Source organism: Ascaphus truei, chromosome 13 (assembly GCF_040206685.1).
Source record: "Ascaphus truei isolate aAscTru1 chromosome 13, aAscTru1.hap1, whole genome shotgun sequence".
In the NCBI taxonomy this organism is placed as follows: Eukaryota; Metazoa; Chordata; class Amphibia; order Anura; family Ascaphidae; genus Ascaphus; species Ascaphus truei.
Window position 1 is genome coordinate 18,924,225 of NC_134495.1, and position 21,004 is coordinate 18,945,228.

Genomic DNA, 21,004 nt, shown 5'->3' on the forward strand with positions numbered 1-21,004 from the left:
GGCGGGACAGGAGGACAGTGACGGTTGGAAGCGAGTGGGTGGTGACGTCATTGCTATCGCCACCATTCTCACAAAGTTGAATGAATGAATATCACCCACCCCGGAGGTCAGGATCCCCCATAGGTGCGGAGGAGATGGGATCCCATATAGTAGATGAGAAGTCGGTTCCCCTATTAATTAGAAGTCTGGTTGCCCTATAGATGAGAAGTTGGTTCCCCTATAGATGAAGAGAAGTCGGTTCCCCTGTAGATGAGAAGTCGGGTTCCCCTATAGATGAGGAGAAGTCGGTTCCCCTGTAGATGAGAAGTTGGTCCCCTATAGATGATGAGAAGTCGGGTTCCCCTATAGATGTGGGAAGTTGGGTTCCCCTGTAGATGTGAGAAGTCGGGTTCCCCTATAGATTAGGAGAAGTCGGTTTCCCCTATAGATGTGGGAAGTTGGGTTCCCCTATAGATGATGAGAAGTCGGGTTCCCCTATAGATGTGGGAAGTTGGGTTCCCCTGTAGATGTGAGAAGTCGGGTTCCCCTATAGATTAGGAGAAGTCGGGATCCCCCATAGATGGGGAGAAGTCGGGATCCCCCATAGGTGGGGAGAAGTCGGGATCCCCTATAGACCGAAATGGGCTTACCCACATAAAACTGGAAGTCAAGACCTATGTTTATGAAGGGTTTGTTCAAAATCCCAACGTTGGGCATTTAACCCTTCGAGTGCTGGAGGGACCGTGGCCCCAGAGTGCCACAACCCCCTCCCCCCTTCTAACCTCTGGCAAACTACAGTCGTGGCGGGCCTTAAGTCAGAAACGTTAAAAAGTCCTCTTCGATAACCTTATAGTTCAGACCACGCCGGATGCAATCGTAGCTGAAATAAAAGCTTTCCTCGGGAATGGCGTACCCCCTGGAGTGCCAGACCCCCCACGACGACTACTTCTTGGGGCACCCAAAGGGTTAATGTTTGATTCGAACTTTTCGGATCTGTGCAAAATTCGAGCCATGATCTTAAGATCTACGGTTCAGCTTTTACCACAAAAAAAGAAAGTTTGACCAAATTTCGTTTTCTTCATCTTTTTTTTTTTTTAAACACATCCAAAACCAAAGCATGTGAAAGTCCGCATCCTAAATATATACAGATCAATTGCAATCGTAGCTCAGATCCATTCATTTAAAGGGTGTAAAGGCATGCTAAGGCTTAGCAAACTTTTGTCAATCTAATTCTAGACCAAAGACTTCGAAACGATGAACCCACAGCTGCAAGAAATCCTATACACCGATTAGTTATTACCACAGAGAACAGTAGGATATTTAAAATGCAGATTTAACACTATAGCCATAGCATATACAGGTACATATTTTACAGATTTGTACATTTCTACCAGCATACACTTTAAATATGGAATTCTGACTTTTCAGTAAATTATCTATTTATGTACAGATCCCATAGACTCCAATAGGCTGCCACTTGGAATCTTAACATGTACATTAAACAGATCAGTTACTCCCATAGAGAACAATGGGATTGCCCCTTCAAAATGCAGAACCAACCCTACATATAGATTATCATCCACCATAGACTTCAATAGGATCACCCCCATACACACATGTATCTACAAGAGACTCCAATGCAATCATTTATGGAAGCCAAAGAAAGTGTCCCAACGTTTCGGCTGTCACAGCAGCCTTTGTCAGGGAGTGGCCACTCGGCGATAAAGGCTGCGGTGACATCTGGGGTTGCCAGGTGTCCGGTATTGAACTGGACTGTCCTGTTTTTGGATACTCTGTCCAGTAAAAAATGAGAGGTACTGTAATACTGGACATGTATGTGTCCGGTATTTTCCTCCCTGGACATAGTGACCTGACTCACCTTGCACCATTGAATCCAGTATTTTTGGAGAAGCCACCCGGCAACCCTAGTGACAGCCGAAACGTTGGGATACATTCTTTGGCTTCCATAAATGATTACATTTATTAAAATCCGTGGGGCTTCCACTCTTCCGTTTTTGTTTATCATTGTGTAAAAGGGCACATTCTTATTACCACACCTCACTTTTTTTTACTTATGACATTATAACATCAGACAGGAATTAAACAAGTAATTCTGCTCTTTGACAATGTTGCTCTACAAGTACGTTACAGTGCAATGAAAGAAATGAATTTGAATATTTAATTCAAATTATCACTCACTTTATATTTCTAAACTTCCACTACTTTGTTTTTCAACGGTATTTTTTATTAAGGCATTTTGGGCTAAAGAAGGAAGGGATTAGAGGGACATTTGTATAATGCACAATGCCAAAAGCAATTGAAGAATACAAACATAGGCTTGAGATCGTAATTTTTGCCAACAGCTACATAGGACAGATACCTGGGAGAGAAGGAAAGGAGCATTTATTGGGACACAGATACAACAGCTTAAAGGAAAAGAAATAAAGAGACAAAACCAAATAAAATACTATTTTGAATGGGGAGGGTATATGGAAGGATAAAGTCTCGTTCCATGGCTCCACTTTCACAAAGCGCACATATGCGCGAAACGCGTCGGAGGTTCTCTCTGCCGGTTCTCCTTACCTGATTTTATTATGTTGCAAATAGCCCAATAAATACTTTTAATATATTTTTTTTCGAGCGATCCAGCCTCCATCATTGGAGTATAGCAGTGCACCGCTTTTTCTTCCCCCACGGGATTCCACTTATGGCTCCACTTTTGCATGATATCGAAAATCCGTCGCAAATGCTACCTTACTTTTAATCCAGTCGCTCTTAAACTATACCTTATTCTTACTATAGTGCTAAATCCGAGTCTGACCCCTGCACCACCCTCCCGTGTCAGCCAGGGCTCCCATACGTGAGTATATTGATATGATTTTTCTCGCAGGAATGCTGTGATCCGTTCCATTTTTAGGATATGCCAAATCCTGAGCTTAATAGACATTATTACCGGGCAGGTTTGTTTGTTCCAACAAGCAGCTATAGAGCATCTAGTGGCCAGTAGTATATGCAACGTTATTTATAGGAACTTTTGGGCAAATTAGAGGGAGGTCTACCCAGTAGGGCCAGCCAAGGGTCTGGGACCACGGCTATTCCTATTTATTGGGCCAAGTAACGACGTGACGCTTCGGCAGGCACAGCTGCCTTTCTCAAGTTTGGCTGGCACAACGTGAACAAGGCAGCTGTGCCTGCCGAAACGTCACGTCGTTACTTGGCCCTATAAATAGTTTTTTTTGCAGAAATCCGTTGTGCCCGGCTTTTTATCTGATTGCTGAAACTTGGAGTGCAGACAGGGATTCCCAGAACCAGGAGCACCGGTGAATACTGTATACGTGTATTTTTTCTTTATTGGTGTGTAGCAATAGTTCCTGTTTTATCACCACGGCTATTCCTCCCATGGAGTTAATGAGTTCGAAAACCTGTCGCCAGAGGGGGGCCACAATTGGACAGGACACCAAATATGAGAAAGAGACCCTCTCTGTCTGCAACCTCAAAACATAGTGGTGAAATACCTATTAATTGCATTGTGTTGCATGTCCTATTACTGATTACATGCAATCCTATTAATTGCATGTAATCGTACTGGAGTAATGTACCCACGAAACAGCAGCTTATATGTGTTTTCTTTTATGGCTGTGCATATTGAGCTGGATGCTGCTGCCTCGCATATACTGTATCAGACCAAACCTCTAGGGCCTCTCCCAGCTCTGCCTCACACTTCAGCATATACAGTGGTGAGAAACAATGTGTGAACCGCAGTGATAATGATGGAAATTACATCGTTTTTCCATGATAACCTTCTTGAATTTAAACCAGTCCTTTCTTAAATATCCATCAGGGTTTATATTAACGAATTCTATGTCTTTTGAAACCAAATGTTGTATGAATTAGACAAACGATGAGTAATTAAGAGTCAGGGTATGTGAAAAAGTAAGTGAAAGCCGGGTTTTATCAGCTAAATTAAGGGGATAATTAGAATCAGGTGTTTAAATAATTAGGTAGATCTTCAGGTGTGAGTTTGGGAGGCTCCACCCTATATAAACATCAGAAATGTTGTGCGTTTGGTCTTCACCATACAGGTGTGTGGAATCACGTCATGCCACGGTCAAAAGAAATCTATGAGGACCTCAGAAAAGCAGGTATTGATGCTCATCAGTTTAGAAAGGGTTACAAAACCATTTGTAAGGATTTGGGGCACCACCAATACGCTGTTAAGACAAATGGTGAAAGTTCAAGACCACAGTCACTGTACCCAGGAGCGGTCGTCCTACCAAAATCTCCAAGAACAAATTGGCAAATCATCCAGGAAGTCAAAAAGAACCCCGGAGAGGCCAGGTGCCCAGTGGCTGCTGTGGCGCATGCTACGGCGTGCGTGCCGCACACAAGGCACAGCCCTCTATGGGGCAGGCCGCAGTTGGCGTGTGTGTGCGCACAAGCCGCGATATGCGACCGCCTTGGCCAAAAGACAAGATTTTTGGCGTGGCGGCCGAACATTGGCCACGTCACAGCGGCAGTTCAGCCAATGAGGGCGAACCAGCCGCGTGACGTGGCCGTGCCTCCACCAGTCTAGCACCCGCCCCCCCCCCTCTCTCCGTTGTGATCTTGTCTTTCCCCCTGCAGCTCAAGCATATACCGCAGGTCGCGGCTTGCACCCAAGCATGCGCCGCCAGGCGCGCGTGCAGGAGCTGACACTGGGACATCCAAGAATCTGCAGGCCACTCTTGCTTTGGCTAATGTGAGTGTTCATGACTCAACTATCAGAAAACACTGGAGAAGAATCGTGTTCATGGAAGGATAGCCAGGAGGAAACATTGCTCCCGTCGAAAGTTTGCCAAAGAGCACATTGATGATCCACCAGACTTCTGGAACAATGTTCTCTGGACAGACGAGTCAAATGTAGAACTTTTTGGTCTTAATGAAAAACTTTATGTTTTGCGAAAACCAAACACTGCGTTTGAACAGAAGAACCTCATCCCAACCGTCAGCGCATCTGCAGCCAGCAGATTCAGATCTTAGGCGTATGGGATTTCACTCAAACACCAGACTTCTGCAGATATCATCCACTGATTATGGTACTTTGGTGGATATCACCGCTAGTGTATACAGACTTACTGTCTGCTACAGGTCTGCTACAACCTGCCCCCAGGTCTGCTACAGGTCTGCTACAACTTCATCTGCTACAGGTCTGCTACAACCTGCCCCCAGGTCTGCTACAGGTCTGCTACAACTTCATCTGCTACAGGTCTGCTACAACCTGCCCCCAGTTACCTACCGTGGTCCCAGCTGATGGGCGCACCACTTGTGTAGATCCAGAATCAGTAATATTGGGATTCCCCCACATTAATAGAGGGACATTTAACATCATATCTTCTGGATTAATACCCATGTATGCCACCGGAATAAACCCCTACATTTCCGTACCGCACTGAACCACACGTAACTGTTGCTTGAACACACGCAATTGCAGCATTTGTCCATTGACATTTAACTGATCCTCAGAGACTATTAGCAATTCAGGCTTTTTCTACAGGATATATATATACTATATATTTCTGAAAGCACTGTATGTCTGCGTCCCTAGCGGCAATCTCATTGGTCCCTTGGCCCGCCCGCCCCCGCACACCTCTCATTGGCCTCACACACTCACACTACCCCCTTGGCCCGCCCCCCACACCTCTCATTGGCCTGAGGCGGAGTGACGGGCCAAAGGTCCAAAAAAAAAAAAAACCACACACACACACACACACACCTCTCTCTGTCCTCTCCCCCCCACCATCACACTCACCTCCCTCCCGCTCCACTCACCTCCCTGGCGGGGGGACACGCGCCCACCTAAGACGCGCCCGGAAGCCGCTCCACTCCCGCAATCACCTCCCTCCCGCTCCACTCCTGCACTCACCTCCCGCTCCACTCCCGCACTCACCTCCCGCTCCACTCCCGCACTCACCTCCCTCCCGCTCCACTCCCGCACTCACCTCCCTCCCGCTCCGCTCACCTCCCTCCCGCTACACACCACTCCCTCCCGCTCCGCTCCATTCCCTCCCGCTCCATTCCCTCCCCGGCGGGGTAACAGGCAGGCTGCCAAGCGGCGTGTAAGATGGCGGACCCCCTTCCTCCCTCGCGGCGCCGAGTGAGAAGATGGCGGCGGCCGGAAGTACAGGTAGGTGTCGCGTGTGTCGCTCCCCCACCTCCCCCCCACCTGCGGCGCCGCACGGAACTGAGAAAGGGCGCATCACGGGACTGAGACGTGTGTGTGTGTGTGTGTGTGTGTGTGTGTGACACTGCCCCCCCCTCCTGTCCACAGCCCCCCCCTCCTGTCCACTGCCCCCCTCTCCTGTCCACTGCCCCCCCTCTCCTGTCCACTGCCCCCCCTCTCCTGTCCACTGCCCCCCCCTCCTGTCCACTGCCCCCCCTCCTGTCCACTGCCCCCCCTCCTGTCCACTGCCCCCCCTCCTGTCCACTGCCCCCCCTCCTGTCCACTGTCCCCCCTCCTGTCCACTGTCCCCATCTCCTGTCCACTGCCCCCCCCCCTCCTGTCCACTGCCCCCCCTCCTGTCCACTGCCCCCCCCTCCTGTCCACTGCCCCACCCCTCCTGTCCACTGCCCCCCCTCCTGTCCACTGCCTCCCCCTCCTGTCCACTCCCCCCCCTCCTGTCCACTGCCCCCCCTCCTGTCCACTGCCCCCCTCTCCTGTCCACTGCCCCCCCTCTCCTGTCCACTGCCCCCCCCTCCTGTCCACTGCCCCCCCCTCCTGTCCACTGCCCCCCCCTCCTGTCCACTGCCTCCCCCTCCTGTCCACTCCCCCCCCTCCTGTCCACTGCCCCCCCTCCTGTCCACTGCCCCCCCTCCTGTCCACTGCCCCCCCTCCTGTCCACTGCCCCCCCTCCTGTCCACTGCCCCCCTCCTGTCCACTGCCCCCCCTCCTGTCCACTGCCCCCCCTCCTGTTCACTGCCCCCCCTCCTGTCCACTGCCCCCCCTCCTGTCCACTGCCCCCCTCCTGTCCACTGCCCCCCCCTCCTGTCCACTGCCCCCCCTCCTGTCCACTGCCCCCCTCCTGTCCACTGCCCCCCCCTCCTGTCCACTGCCCCCCCTCCTGTCCACTGCCCCCCCTCCTGTCCACTGCCCCCCCCTCCTGTCCACTGCCCCCCCCTCCTGTCCACTGCCCCCCCCTCCTGTCCACTGCCCCCCCCTCCTGTCCACTGCCCCCCCCTCCTGTCCACTGTCCGTCCCCCCTCCTGTCCACTGTCCGTCCCCCCTCCTGTCCACTGTCCGTCCCCCCTCCTGTCTACTGTCCGCCCCCCCTCCTGTCTACTGTCCGTCCCCCCCTCCTGTCTACTGTCCGCCCCCCCTCCTGTCTACTGTCCGTCCCCCCCTCCTGTCTACTGTCCCCCCCCTGTCCACTGTTTGTCCCCCCCCCTCCTGTCCACTGTTCGTGTCCCCCCCCCTCCTGTCCACTGTTCGTCCCCCCCCTCCTGTCCACTGTTCGTCCCCCCCCTCCTGTCCACTGTTTGTCCCCCCCTCCTGTCCACTGTTTGTCCCCCCCTCCTGTCCACTGTTTGTCCCCCCCCTCCTGTCCACTGTTTGTCGTCCCCCTCCTGTCCACTGTTCGTCCCCCCCCCCTCCTGTCCACTGTTCGTCCCCCCCCTCCTGTCCACTGTTCGTCCCCCCCCTCCTGTCCACTGTTCGTCCCCCCCCCTCCTGTCCACTGTTCGTCCCTCCCCTCTGGGGAGAACGGAGAAAGAGGGAGAGAGAAGGGAGCGGGAAATGTAACTCACGGGCAACGCCGGGTCTCTCTCCAACTCACCTCTCCCCCTCGGCGCTCCAACTCACCTCTCTCCCTCCCCGCCGGCGCTCAAACTCACCTCCCTCCCCGGCGGGGGAACAGACAGGCTACCTCGCGGCGCCTAAGATGGCGGCGCCCGGAAGGAACCCCTTCCTCCCTCGCGGCGCCGATTGAGAAGATGGCGGCGCCCGGAAGTACAGGTAGGTGTCGCGTGTGTGTGGCTCCCCCATTTCCACCCCCCCCACTTCCCACCCCCCACTTTCCCCCCCACCTCCCAGAGCACGCTCTCTACGGCTCAACATCCCCAAGGAGCAGGAGGAGGGCGGCAGGGAGTTAATACCTCCTTTGTGCCACCGGGAGTCGGCAGAGGCCACGAGGGGGGAGAGAACCAGTGGCAGCCCAAGGAGCGCGGCATGCTGCCACGTGAGGAAATGCAGGGGGAGGAATCCATGCCTTTGACGCCCCCCCGCCTTTGACGCCCCCCCCCCTGCCTTTGACGCCCCCCCCCTGCCTTTGACGCCCCCCCCCTGCCTTTGACGCCCCCCCCTGCCTTTGACGCCCCTGCCTTTGACGCCCCCCCTGCCTTTGACGACCCTCCCCCTGCCTTTGACGGCTCCCCCCCTGCCTTTGACGCCCCCCCTGCCTTTGATGCCCCCCCCCCCTGCCTTTGACACCCCCCCCTGCCTTTGACGCCCCCCCCCTGCCTTTGACGCCCCCCTGCCTTTGACGCCCCCCCTGCCTCCGGCCAACGCCGGGTATACACACACCTCTCCTCCTCCCCATCACACTCCCCTCCCCGGCGCTCACTCCCCCTGCCTTTCACGCCCCGCCTCCGGCCAACGCCGAGTATACACACACACACACTGACTGACACACGTACTGACGCACGCACACAACCCCTGCCAGCCACATGCACACACACCCTGACGCACGCACACACACTGACTGACACACACACGCACACACACACACGCACACTAACTGACGCGCACACACACACACACACTGACTGACACACACACACTGACTGACGCGCACACACACACACACTGACTGACACTGACTGACACACACACTGACTGACACTGACTGACACACACACTGACTGACACACCCACTGACTGACACACACACACTGACTGACACACACACACACTGACTGACACACACACACACACACTGACTGACACACACACACACTGACTGACACACACACTGACTGACACACACACACACTGACTTACACACACACACACACACTGACTGACACACACACTGACTGACACACACACTGACTGACACACACACACACTGACTGACACACACACACACACACTGACTGACACACACACACTGACTGACACACACACACACACACACACACACACACACACACTGACTGACACACACACACACACACACACACACCGACTCACACACACACACTGACTCACACACACACTGACTCACACACACACACACACACTGACTGACACACACACACACACACTGACTGACACACACACTGACTGACACACACACTGACTGACTGACTGACACACACACTGACTGACTGACACACACACTGACTGACGCGCGCACACACTGACTGACACACACACTAACTGACTGACACACACACACTGACTGCGCACACACACCGACTGACGCGCGCGCACACAGCCTCACACACACTGACTGACGCACGCACACACACACTGACTGACGCACGCATACACACACTGACTGAGGCACACACACACGCACACACTGACTGTGTGTGCGTCAGTCACTCAGTCTGTGTGTGTTTGTGTTTCTGCGTCAGACTCACTGACGCGCGCGCACTGCATGAAGCTGTAAAGGAGGGAGGGGGAGACTGGATTGATGTGAATGGGGGACAAACAGAGAGAGGGGGGAAGAGAGAGAGAGGAGCGGGAACATTACATCCCGGGCAACGCCGGGTGTCTCAGCTAGTTATATATATATGTTGTGGTTATTTTGGGGGTTCAATAGGAGCTTGTTAGGTGTCCAGTATGTTTTGCAATTCTTGTCCAGCTAGTCTTAGCTGATTGGAGGGTGGCAACCTCCTACCTAATTGAAGCTTACCCCCTCCCACATTTAAATGGTTAAAAGCTCACTCCATAGCATCTTCCACTCAGGGGAACTTGCTTGCTTGCAGTATGGTTGTGACAAATCTAATACAGAGTGCTTTTCCTGGTAATGTACAGGTTAATAAAAGCTTCAATCAGACTTAGAACTTTGCAACTAATATTGACAGACTTATTATAAATCATTCTTCCTGGTACTGTACAGGTTATTAAGAATTTATATTAGTGTTAGGGACCCCTGAAGAATGTGGTCTGCCGTGCAGTGGCTCAGGGGCTTAAAACAATTTGGCCAAAATGTTAAACTAAAAGACCATTTTATTTAATAGATATTTATACATATATATTTAGGCACTGTACCGTGTATGAGTTTCACTGGACGTGCACTGAGCTCTGTCTGTGTTTTATGTTCTGTCTCTGGTTTTAATTAAAAGGTAAATAACCTTCATACTGTATAATGTCGTCGGTCTGAAGGACGGTATGTAACTTTATACATATGACTCAGGAACGTGTTCTTTGAAATGAATTGTGACGCATCCCTAAAGTTCAATACCTGATTGTTACAATGTTAATTAAAACTGAATGATGTGTATGTTTGAACTTCTATCTAGCATTAGTAACTATCAATTATCAGTGTAAGATTTTACCGTGTTTAATAGCCACACTGTGAACATAATACATTTTTAACCTATACAGGTAGTCCTCGCTATCCAACGTTTCACTTTACACCGAATGGCATATCCAACGCAACACTATGGGCCATTTTTCGACGCCGGAATGCGTGATCCGACGCCTGAATGCGTTATCCAGCGCTCACCGCCACTGATTAACATGGGACTCACTTTACAACGGTTTCCCTATCCAACGCTACTTCCAGAACCGATTCCGGTGGATAACCGAGGACTGGCTGTATTATGAAACATCCGTGTTGTGTCAAGTACATTATTGTTTGGATAATAACAGCATCATTCTGCGCTAACACTATTAACAGACTTTAGAGTTGAACTCGGCAGACGATTTTTTTAAAAATTACTTACCATTTACATCTGGACGCCAAGCGCAGTCCCCTTCTGTGCACCAAAGAAATAAAAAAAAATGACAGTACAATTTGCGCAATTAGTATTGAGTTTGACATGTGCCAGTTTTGCGCTGTACAGATCAGCTGTCGGAGCGGTGTACTGCAGCACATGGGCGCTTTGGGGGTATTCCTGTTTAAAAGGAGATTAGAAGCTATTGAGTGATACGCTCGCGGTGTTTATTTGTATATATGTACACGCAGAACCTGAAAAGCTGCAATGTTAGCAAGGTTTTGGAAGCAGGGTTGGACAACTGCTTAAAAACAAATCCAAAAGTGATACGGCAGGCATAAGCTTATAGGGATCCATGTTAAATTGGATAAGAAGCGCAAAGCAACCATTTGCATGCCATTACCCAGAATCCCTTGCTGCAGTGGAAGAGCTATATGCTAAGACAGTGGTTTTCAACCGGGGGTTCCGCCAGGGGGGGGGGGGGGAGAGCTGGGACAACTCTCCCAGGCACTGCAGCACCCCCACAAAGCATTGAGCCAGCATCAGCAACAACAGCAGCCACTCGGTCATGGCTATACTTCATCTCCCTGCCTGTTCCTGTCGGCGCCACTAACAAGAGGGAGAGAGAGGAATTTGAGCGGGCGCTCTCGCAGAGGGGGCGGGGGTGTGGTGGTGTATAAGTGGGAGAGTGTGAGTGAGAGTGTGTATAAGTGGTAGAGTGTGTGTGTGTATATAAGTGGGAGTGTGTGTAAGTGGGAGAGTGTGTGTGTGTAAGTGGGAGAGTGTTTGTGTGTGTAAGTGGGAGAGTGTGTGTGTGAGTGTGTATAAGTGGTAGAGTGTGTGTGTGTGTATAAGTGGGAGAGTGTGTGTGTAAGTGAGAGAGTGTGCGTGCACGCAAGGGGGAGCGGAAGGATGCGAGAGACAGGGGAGTGGGGGAGAGGAGAGAGACGGGCGAGGGGGGGGGGGAGGGCGAGGGTTGGGGTTCCCCAGAATTTCAAAATCGAATACTGGGGTTCCCTAACTAAAAAAAAGGTTGAACCCCACTGTGCTAAGAGATAACGGGGACAGTTTGCTGTACACTGAACGGGGGAGGGTTTTGTCTCTGTTTTACTCGCTGTAACTTAGTTTGTGCACTTTATCCCAGGTTGCTTATTGGACTCATAGCAACTTCCAGCCTAAGAAAATATATTGCGATGGAGGTATAAACGGTGATCGAAGTGCCGTAGGAAAAGCAGAGGTACTATGTTTGACATAAAAGCCCAAATCTCTATTTCTTAAAGCATTAGTCTGCGCTGATTGACATTTCCCAGCATTTTATATCTCCCTTACTTTCAGAAATCTCTGCTTGCCCTTTCCAAACCTGGTTTTTAGTTTTAAAAGCCAATGCTCCGTTCAGCGTTTGACATATTAAGGGTTCGGGAGGTTAAAATGAAGCTCCCCCCAGGGCCCAGTGCTGTTTAAAGGTTACAAGATATAGATGAAGAAAATTATGATTTTTAACACCGTTTTTTTTTCCCTTCCCCTTAAACAGCAGGATTTGCTCCGGGGGCGTGATACTTATTCAAAAAGTACTGGTACTCAGTAGTATAAATCAAAAGCAGTGGCACTCTGTGCACAGTAAAGTAGTATAATCTTAATATATAAAATCGAATGGTTGGTACTAGCTGCGGTGAATCTGATTGGTCCTCAGCCTCTGGCCAATCAGATTGGTGGGTCTGACGTCACCCAACTGCCACTCTCTTCCCCTCGGCCACACACACACACACACACACACACACACACACACACCTCTCGGCGCTCCACTCACCTCCCTCCACTCCCCGGCGCTCCACTCACCTCCCTCCACTCCCCGGCACTCTACTCACCTCCCTCCACTCCCCGGCGCTCAACTCACCTCCCTCCACTCACCTCCCTCCACTCCCCGGCACTCAAACTCACCTCCCTCCACTCACCTCCCTCCACTCCCCGGCGCTCCACTCACCTCCCTCCACTCCCCGGCACTCAAACTCACCTCCCTCCACTCACCTCCCTCCACTCACCAGCGCTCCACTCCCTGGTGCTCCACTCACCTCCCTCCACTCCCCGGCGCTTCACTCCCCGGCGCTCCACTCCCCGGCGCTCCACTCACCTCCCTCCACTCCCCGGCACTCCACTCCCCGGCGCTCAAACTCACCTCCCTCCACTCACCTCCCTCCACTCCCCGGCGCTCCACTCCCCGGCGCTCAAACTCACCTCCCTCCACTCACCTCCCTCCACTCCCCGGTGCTCCACTCACCTCCCTCCACTCCCTGGTGCTCCACTCACCTCCCTCCACTCCCCGGCGCTCCACTCACCTCCCTCCACTCCCCGGCGCTCCACTCACCTCCCTCCACTCCCCGGCGCTCAAACTTACCTCCCTCCACTCACCTCCCTCCACTCCCCGGCACTCCACTCACCTCCCTCCACTCCCCGGCGCTCCACTCCCCGGTGCTCAAACTCACCTCCCTCCACTCCCCGGCGCTCCACTCACCTCCCTCCACTCCCTGGCGCTCCACTCCCCGGCACTCAAACTCACATCCCTCCACTCCCCGGTGCTCAAACTCACCTCCCTCCACTCCCCGGCGCTCCACTCACCTCCCTCCACTCCCCGGCGCCCAAACTCACCTCCCTCCACTCACCTCCCTCCACTCCCCGGCGCTCCACTCCCCGGCGCTCCACCCACCTCCCTCCACTCCCCGGCGCTCCACTCCCCGGTGCTCAAACTCACCTCCCTCCACTCACCTCCCTCCACTCCCCGGCGCTCAAACTCACCTTCCTCCACTCACCTCCCTCCACTCCCTGGCGCTCCACTCCCCGGCGCTCAAACTCACCTCCCTCCACTCACCTCCCTCCACTCCCCGGCGTTCCACTCACCTCCCTCCACTCCCCGGCGCTCCACTCACCTCCCTCCACTCCCCGGCACTCCACTCACCTCCCTCCACTCCCCGGCACTCAAACTCACCTCCCTCCACTCACCTCCCTCCACTCCCCAGCGCTCCACTCACCTCCCTCCACTCCCCGGCGCTCAAACTCACCTCCCTCCACTCCCCGGCGCTCCACTCACCTCCCTCCACTCCCCGGCGCTCCACTCACCTCTCTCCACTCCCCGGCGCTCCACTCACCTCCCTCCCGGCGCTGCACTCACCTCCCTCCTGGCGCTGCACTCACCTCCCCGGCGGGGGGACAGGCAGGCTGCAGCTGCCACGTGGCGTCTAAGATGGCGGTGGCCGGAAGGACCCCCTTCCTCCCTCGCGGAGTAACTAAGATGGCGGCGGCCGGAAGGAGAGGTGATGTGTGTGTGTGTGTGTGTGTGACACTGTGTGTGTGACACTGTGTGTGTGACACTGTGTGTGTGTGTGTGTGAGACACTGTGTGTGTGTGTGTGTGTGTGTGTGTGTGTGTGTGTGTGTGTGTGTGTGTGTGTGTGTGTGTGTGTGTGTGTGTGTGTGTGTGTGTGTGTGTGTGTGTGACACTGTGTGTGTGTGTGTGTGTGTGTGTGTGTGTGTGTGTGTGTGTGTGTGGGGGGGGGGGGGGGGGGGGGCACTGTGTGTGTGTTTGTGTGTGTGACACTGTGTGTGTGTGTGTGTGTGTGTGTGTGTGTGTGTGTGTGTGTGTGTGTGTGTGTGTGTGTGTGTGTGTGTGTGTGTGTGTGACACTGTGTGTGTGTGTGTGTCAGACACTGTAGGGTGGGGACCGGAGCTACGCATGGGGGGGGCAGGAGTGGAGAGAAATTTTAAGCAACCCACCCCCCCTCCTGTCCACTGTCCCCCCCTGTCCACTGCCCCCCCTCCTGTCCACTGCCCCCCTGCTGCCCACTGTCCCCCCCTCCTGTCCACTGCCCCCCCTCCTGTCCACTGCCCCCCCTCCTGTCCACTGCCCCCCCTCCTGTCCACTGCCCCCCCCCCTCCTGTCCACTGTCCCCCCCCTCCTGTCCACTGTCACCCCCCTCCTGTCCACTGTCACCACCCCTCCTGTCCACTCTCCCCCCTCCTGTCCACTGTCCCCCCCTCCTGTCCACTGTCGCCCCCCTCCTGTCCACTGTCCCCCCCTCTGTCCACTGTCCCCCCCTCTGTCCACTGTCCCCCCCTCCTGTCCACTGTCCCCCCCCTCCTGTCCACGGTCCCCCCCTCCTGTCCACTGTCCCTCCCCTCCTGTCCACTGTCCCCCCTCCTGTCCATTGTCCCCCCTCCTGTCCACTGTCCCGTCCCCTCCTGTCCACTGTCCCGTCCCCTCCTGTCCACTGTCCCCCCTCCTGTCCACTGTCCCGTCCCCTCCTGTCCACTGTCCCGTCCCCTCCTGTCCACTGTCCCCCCCTCCTGTCCACTGTCCCCCCCTCCTGTCCACTGTCCCCTCCCCTCCTGTCCACTGTCCCCCCCCTCCTGTCCACTGTCCCCCCCCCCTCCTGTCCACTGTCCCCCCCCCCTCCCCTCCTCCTGTCCACTGCCCCCCCCCCTTTCCTCCCCACCCTTTCCCCCCTCCCCCTTTTCCTAGCGGGAAATTTAACTCACGGGCAACGCCGGGTCTCTCAGCTAGTATACTCTGAGTATAAACCCAAACAGGTCTGCATTGCCTTCGCTAATTTGGGTTCAAAATAAAAAGCTCATCGCCTATGCGATTCCCTATCCACACCATACTTGACACCTCTGCTGCAGAGAAAGGGTTAAATTCCTACGGTGATGGGACATAGGACGTTACCCCCCTCCCCGCCCCCCCAGTGATTCCGGCTTTTCAGGTTTAACACGGCGCTCATGCACATGACACAAGAAAGACAAAAGTAATGGGCGGACCCCCAGAGAGCCGCAGGCAATATCCCCGGTGTGTGTGTGTGTGTCACTGTGTGTGTGTGTGTGTGTTTGTCACTGTGTGTGTGTGTGTGTGTGTGTCACTGTGTGTGTGTGTGTCACTGTGTGTGTGTGTGTGTCACTGTGTGTGTGTGTGTGTGTGTGTGTGTGTGTGTGTGTGTGTGTGTGTGTGTGTGTGTGTGTGTGTGTGTCACACTGTGTGTGTGTGTGTGTGTGTGTGTGTGTGTCACACTGTGTGTGTGTGTGTGTGTGTGTGTGTGTGTGTGTGTGTGTGTGTGTGTCACACTGTGTGTGTGTGTGTGTGTGTGTGTGTGTGTGTGTGTGTGTGTGTGTGTGTGTGTGTGTGTCACACTGTGTGTGTGTGTGTGTGTGTGTGTGTGTGTGTGTGTGTGTGTGTGTGTGTGTGTGTGTGTGTGTGTGTGTGTGTGTGTGTGTGTGTGTGTGTGTGTGTGTGTGTCACTGTGTGTGTGTGTGTGTCACTGTGTGTGTGTGTGTGTCACTGTGTGTGTGTGTGTGTGTGTGTGTGTGTGTGTGTGTGTGTGTGTGTGTGTGTGTGTGTGTGTGTGTCACACTGTGTGTGTGTGTGTGTATGTGTGTGTTGCGAGACTCCACACCGTGTCATTGCTGTATAATTGGGGATGGCGGATTCCCCCGGGGTTTTCATTTATCTGCTACCTGTGGCTCAGTTAGAGGTGAAATTTAATTGGGAAGGAGGGGGGAAGCAGGGGGTCCCCAGAGCTGAAGCACGTTAGTGTCATACATACCTGTAAAAGTAGCGCTGGTACCGTCTCCCCCTTTGGGGAAACAAAATGGCCGCTTAAATCTCCCACAAGGGCTAATAGGAAGACTTGATGTCATTGACCCGAGTGTAAAGGGGATTTTTTTTTAAACAGAAGTACCGGTGCTACCTTCTGCTATGTTTCTCAGGAACCTGGGGTCTCTAGAGCTGAAATGAACGCAGGTCAGCTTTGGGGACCCTTTTGCTTCCCACAGGTAGAATAAAGAAAGAGGGGTGCAGGGGTTGGACTGTCCCTTGAAGAGTAAGTGTGGAAGATTACCTATAATGAATATGGCTGCTTTACGCTCCGCATTATCCTCTGCTCCATTAAAATACTAAAGTAACAACACTAAACTGCAATAGTGCCGATCGGGGCACTGATTCACAGAAACTCCCATCAAGTCAATAGGAATCTCTGTGCCATAGTGCCCCGATCGGCACTATCGCAGTTTACCGAATAACAACCTGAGTGTGTACCACGTACTTTTACGGGCGTCATCCAATGCAACCCCTTTGCTGCCAAAGCGGCGCAATTAGTGCGTCGTTTAGACTTCCGAAATGAGTTTTACAAGTTTTGAAAAAGAAATTGTGGCCCAAATGTAAAAAAAAAAAAAAAAAGACTTGTGTAATGTGTAATGTGTTTATTGGTACAGCCGGAAAGATCACAGCATGGGAACGAGTCAAATGTGGGTATTGCAGAGACCAAAGAAAATACAATTTTAATGAAACATTCTGACTATTGAAAGATAACCATGTAAGGCTCGTCTTCCCAGCAATGAGGCTTAAAGCTGCAGACACAGCAATATCCTACGTGTGAGGTTTTTTTTTTTTTTTTTTTTTTAAATAAATCAGCTCTGTGCTATGAGAAAATACTGTACTTATAGCATTTTTCTTTTAAACAACTCTGAATTACATTTTTAATGTATTATAATGTAACAGGCATTTTTTGTTTCTATAGCAACCATTTACAAAGTCACAGATGCTGAGTCAATTCTCCTCTGCAGCCATTTCGTGAACCCCCGAGCCGAATCTTCGCCGATCGATTACAGAAGAACGGATCGATCAGCAATTTAGTTAATTACTTATCATTGTGTGGATAGTATTGATGCACATATTAGGGGGGAAGGGGGGACGTCAGCTTGGACTGCTGCTTTAAAGGAACAATCCCTCCTAGGAGCAAAGAGAACTAATTCCAGTGACATTATCTGGGTGGTTGACACCTGTTTTACCCAAACCTGACACCTATGTGTATATTTAATGTGTGTTAGTGAGACCTGGGAGGGGGGGATTGCCTCTGGCTGCTCCCTTGTGTGAGATGTCCCTGTGTGATCAGCAAGAGCTTGTACAGCCAAAGTCCCCCCTCCCCTTATCTTTACTGGCTCTCTGATAAGGACAGGGATAGAAAACAGGCCTTGAAGAAATTAAACTGTCCGACTACATGGGTATAGGCCTTTAACAACTAACAAGGTAGGTCCCAGAAAGGACCAGAGAAGGTCTATATTATACACTCGCTGTGGAATTTAATAAGTGGACTAGTAGCCCATGAGAACTCAATGTCCCCACAAGGGGGTCAAATACCCAAGGCTGAGATTACTCTGACAGGGACCCACCTTGTTAATAGATACAATTTTTCCTATTTGTATGTATGTCTTTATTTATATAGCGCCATTAGTGTACATAGCGCATCACATTAGTAATACACGTGACAATCATATAAATAACAAATAATACAGATAACAGATCATGGGAATAAGCGCTTCAGACATAAAAGTAACATTTCGGAAGAGGAGTCCCTGCTCCGGGGAGCTTACAATCTAATTGGTGGGGAGAACGTACAGAGACAGTAGGAGGGCGTTCAGGTATTCAGGTATTTGCACCCTGTAGTATTCCTCACTAGATACTAGAGTATTAGGTTGAGCGGTTAGGTAACCACAACTGCTTTATAGGCCTTTAACAGCCTGACGTCCACACCCAAATTATTAACATATCGTTTTTTAACACTGTATGATTAAGTCTTTCACGTGCAACATACAATACATCCAAATGATTTCAGTCTCTATTGACTTTGTACTATAGAAGCCCTCGTTACCTCCCCAACCTTATTTCAGGCAAAGGGTGGCAGGTGACCTGAAAGCCAAAGGGACTATCATTTAATGCAGCGGTGCGCAAACTGGGGGGCGCGACCCCCATGGGGGGCGCGAGACTGCCTGCGGGGGGAGGAGGGTTACAGAGGCCCTGCGCGCTTCCCGAAGGCACTTAAATTAAGTGCCGGTGCCTGTGTAAACCTTTACTTACCTTGGCTCCACACACGTCGCCATGCTATGGCACTGTGACGTCATGGCGCTGGAGCTGACGGCGGAGCCGGGGTGAGAGTGGGCGCCGGGGTGAAGTGACCGCCGGCAGGGGTGAGCAGGGAAAAAAGTTTGCGCCCCCATGATTTAATGTATGTATCCCTTACATGCACCGCGGCACTGCAGAACAATATCTTATTCATTATAGGTAGAGACATGGATTACCTTTTTAACCCTTTCTGCCCTACGAGAACTTGAACTCCAGTCTTCAAGGGCCACCAACAGGTCAGGTTTTAAAGGAGCAGAGCAATCCAAGCTGTGTTTTTTAAATACAGGATTGAAGCAGGGTGTCTCCGGAGTTTCAGCTCCGAGGGACCCCCTGCTTCCAGAGATACTCACTTGCGAAGGGGGTGCCGGTATCTCCTGCAGGTTAATGCAGGTTAACTCTTCCGCGTCACATGGGCCAATAGGAAGCTGACCTGATGATGTCACGGCTTCCTATTGGCCCACGGGGGTCTGGGAGCTTTGGAAATCAGACATAATGTGAACCCTGGAGTAGCCAGCTGCACCCACTTCGGAGGTAAGTATCTCAGGAAGCAGGGGGTTCCCGGAGCTGAAATTAATGGGGTTCAGCTCTGGACACCCCCTGCTTCAATCCTGTATATAAAAAACACAGCTTGGATTGCTCCTTTAAAACCTGACCTGTTGGTGGCCCTTGAAGACTGGAGTTCAAGTTCTCGTAGGGCTGAAAGGGTTAAAAAGGTAATCAATGTCTCTACCTATAATGAATAAGATATTGTTATGCAGTGCCGCGGTGCATGTAAGGGATACATACATTAATACTGTCTTTGATTGCCTCTTTAAGGCTATCCCTGCTTCAGCACAGGTTCCTCAATCAGTTGTTGACCGAGACACTGATTGAGCCACAAAGCTCTGTTACAGTAAGTCACTTTACGCGGCGGTAACCTAACTTAATGTCACAGTGTGTGTCTTCAAAGGACAATTACATAGCGTTAAGCCATATTTTCTACCGTAAAGAGCAAAGCATTAATAATAACATACGTTGGAGATAATGAGATGATATGCAAACTAAGCGTGATCATAACGTCACCTACCCACTGAAGCCCGTTAAGGGCAATGCAGGGACGTAACATTACATCAGTTAGGTCAGACCTAAACGTGGTGTTACTCACATCCAGACACAGATTTAGGACTATTACAGGGTCTGGATGTGTGTGTGGACCCCCCCTAAAGGGTTACTAGCATGGTTAGCATGTACCAGGCCCCATCCTGTGTTGCCATGGGATCATGACATACCGGTGAGTACAAAAGGGGAGGAAAAAGTTAGAGAAGGTCAGTTCCAGGAGGACCAGAGGAGAGGAGCATCGGGGAGGAGAGATAGGGATGTTTATAATACATTAGTATAGACCAGGCCCCACTCTACTTTATTATGTTGTAGATAGTACCCCACTTAAGTTAGGATCCCAGAAGAAGATTGAAGGAGTCCAATATAAGCTTTGAAAGTATGAAAACGGCATGCCATAGAGGGCATCTATAATGAGGACTCCTGGGTGCGGGCGGATTGGCTCTAACAGTGGATCTGCATTAACAGTTCTCTTTGACTGCAGGGAAGTGGCAGTACCCGTAAGGTGTTGGGGTCACTTGTATAGGAAACACTAGGCTTCGCAATGGGCCTATAATACAGAGGGGTATCCCGAACGGGAAAGGTGGGGGCCCCCAGGTCTCAGAACAGTTAAGCAACTAAGATATATACCTCCCTCAGAGTCTTAAGAGTGGGCATTCATGGAAGGGCATAAAGCATCAATGACAATAAAGAAATAAAGAGATGTTACAATGTTTTATAAAGTGTGGTGAGCGGTCCCTGTGCCTGAGGACCTGAATAAAAGACAGTTGTATGACAAAAGTTCCAGGCGCCCATTATTCCACAACCTTGCTACCGCATCACCCAGCCGCTCAAATCCAGCCCCCTGGGTCACGCTAACGCATGCGGAGTAGCCCTATAATGCACACTGATGTAACCCTGCTAAGAAGCCGGTCAGGGAGGGTTACATGTGTAACACCACAGTTAGGTATAGTTTAACCAACATAACGTTATTTCCCGGTGTTATTTCCCTTTCCAATCTTTCTCAATTGAGTTTAACACGTATTTCAGAGTCTGGATATGAGTAACGCCAAGACATACTTGCTGTCACGTT

The 21,004-nt window shown here is 51.8% G+C and overlaps 1 long non-coding RNA gene across 2 annotated transcripts; it reads left to right on the plus strand.

The window, feature by feature from the left end:
- Window positions 1–30: 30 nt before the first annotated feature.
- Window positions 31–10,978, plus strand: LOC142464968 (uncharacterized). 2 transcript variants are annotated; one of them, XR_012787762.1, is made up of 3 exons: window positions 31–123; window positions 2,782–2,839; window positions 10,568–10,978. It is a non-coding gene; the product is annotated as an uncharacterized LOC142464968 (long non-coding RNA). The 2 variants fall into 2 exon arrangements; XR_012787761.1 differs by lacking the exon at window positions 2,782–2,839.
- The last annotated feature ends 10,026 nt before the right edge of the window (window positions 10,979–21,004 follow it).